General features: G+C 35.6%; 1 protein-coding gene across 3 annotated transcripts in view; it reads right to left on the reverse strand.

Annotated features, from left to right (window-relative positions):
• Positions 1-2,523, reverse strand: part of NRP1 (neuropilin 1) — a 110,502-nt gene that overhangs the window by 22,855 nt on the left and 85,124 nt on the right. The window lies entirely within an intron of this gene.

Here is a 2,523-nt window from a genome sequence, read left to right on the forward strand (position 1 = left end):
GCATTCCTGTTCTAAATGAGAATGGAAAATACATAGTTAAAGCTTCTCAGAAAAGTAATGCATTTCATTTTTCATAAACTCAGTAGCAATCAATCCATCAGGGTCATAACAAGAGCTAAGTGTTTAATGAGACATGTTTTTAAATGACACTCTGATCTGAGAGTTAACTGGGTGACATTTTCAACACTTCTCAGGGAGAAAAAAAAATGGCTGAGGTGAAGATCCTGTCACCTTTTAAGTGGTTACAATAATAATCCAACTATTCAAGAGAAAATTTCAATCTGATTTCCCCCAGTGGCAGAGTTTCACAAGTTGTAGTTATTTCAAAAGGCATAAATTAAACTTCAGGAACAGTAGCTGCAAGAGTTCTTCCAGTGAGCCTGCTATTGAATAAGAATAAAAAGAAAGAAGGAAAGAAAGAAGAAAGGTGCTACCTGACAAAACTGCAATATAATCTAATGGGCAAGGCAGGTCAGCAAAAGTGCATTTCAGACAAAAATCTCTTCTCTGAGTTGCACTCTGGGTTCTTCAGCCATAAGGTAGCTCTCAATGGCATTTGTCTGATACCTTCAGCTTCTCTTGTCAGTGACCTTGTGCATATAGAACAAGTTATAATATGCACTTAAAACAATACCTCAGGTGCCTCCATGTAGATTATTGGTCCTTTGAATGAATTAACTGTACAAAGGAAGTCCTTGACATGAAAGGTTTATAACCCAAAATAGGCAATAGGAGTTATTTTTACCCTATTTTATGGTAAAAAATTACTTCAGAATATAATGTAGAAAATACTCCAAAGTACAAAATATGAAGATGTATATAACAATGAAGTAAAACTGAAGTGTTTTCAACATTTATTTTCTAGGAATTAGATAAATGGCAAATTATTAAAAAAACACATCTTTGACCTGGAGTTCAAATTTGGGATTAGTGCTATTTATTAGATACTTCCAACTTGAGATGCAAAACCCAAAGCCTTCTTCAAGAAGAAACCACCACTATGAGTATGGTGAGACACAGGAACAGGTTGCTCCTATTGATTTGGGAGCAGATAAAACAGAGGTCAGGGGAAAAACTGTCTGTACTTCCCAAAGCACAAAACCAGGGTAGGTAAAGCTGATTGTTGCTTGTATTTACAGTGCAGTCCTAAAAATCTTACTTGTTTTTACTGCACACCTCCGCATTATGAACCAATACAATTATGGTCGACAACCCCTTCTGAGTGCCAGTCACAAAAGTCAATAATGATGGGAGAATAAGACCAACTATACTAAAAAATAATTTCAACATGAATGCTTCTGCTCCTGTTCCCTAGGGGAGATTGTACCTCCAAGGTGGCTTCAAGGTGTGCTGGCTGACCTAGTGTTCTGCCAGTGATTGGAAGACAGTTGGCAAGAATTTACAAGTAGATAGCTTGTCAGATCTAATTAACATGCAATTACACATTATTATATTTGAATAGCAAAACAGTGCAAATGATCAGAAAAGCTAGCTACCATATAGGAAAGAATTAATGCCATTTCATGTGTAAAAAGTAGACAGACACATGTATGTGAGGAATCCTTGCTTCCTTTTTAATAGTAGTCTTAATAGCAACATATAATAATGAAAACTGTTTTATAAAAGACATCAGTACTGGAGTACTGACACATAGACATTAGAATTCAATAGGCATCCAGAATTATATTGAATCATAATTATATTGAATCATTGTCCTTTGTGGTGCAGAGATGCCTATGATTCAATTTTGACTGTTCACTTAAAATACGTACTGATATTCTTTGTGGGGGAGGAGAGAGGAGTATATAGTAAAACTTCAATTTGTGAGGGTCTTTTATACAGGCTACATCAAAAATTGTTTTACTTTGTTACAAAGAGAAATTATAACAAATAATAACTAAACAAAAGAGAAGCTGAACTGGTGAGAGGAAAAATATACTTCTAATACCCTTTAAAATAAAAATCAACATGTTAGAAAAATTTGTTCCAAATGGCAGGATAGTCAGAAGTTCCTTTTACCAGAAATCATGAGAGAAGATGTAAAACAAACAAACAAAGTTATCAATAGATAAGTGGAAGGAGGAAAGAAGTATGAAATAGAAAGACCACTTTATGGAGTAGGATTAAATAAGACTGTGGAGAAGAAATACAAATTGTGTCTTGAGATGAAAATGGGGCTCTGCATGGTTGTTTGAGGCTTTGAGTGATGTTAACTCCTCTGAGTGCTTGAGCGAGGCTAACGGTGGAAACCTGCTGCACATTCACAAAAAGCAGAAACTGGGTCTGCCACAGAAGAAAGTGTTATGGCAGTCCAAGTGAAAGGAGCTTGCAGGCATGGATGACAAGATCATGTTGAGAAACAAGGTGATGTTCTACCCTTTGGACATATTCTGTTGTTATGTTTAGCTTGTCTTTGCTCTTTTCCTAAAATGCAGTGTTTGTTTATTGAAAGTCAAGACTTTAACCAAGTGAAACGATGTGTTTCATTTCATACAACAGAGCTGTTTGAAATCCACATTCCTG

Source organism: Chaetura pelagica, unplaced genomic scaffold (genome assembly GCF_000747805.2).
Source record: "Chaetura pelagica isolate M959 unplaced genomic scaffold, ChaPel_1.0 scaffold17, whole genome shotgun sequence".
NCBI classification, from domain to species: domain Eukaryota; kingdom Metazoa; phylum Chordata; class Aves; order Apodiformes; family Apodidae; genus Chaetura; species Chaetura pelagica.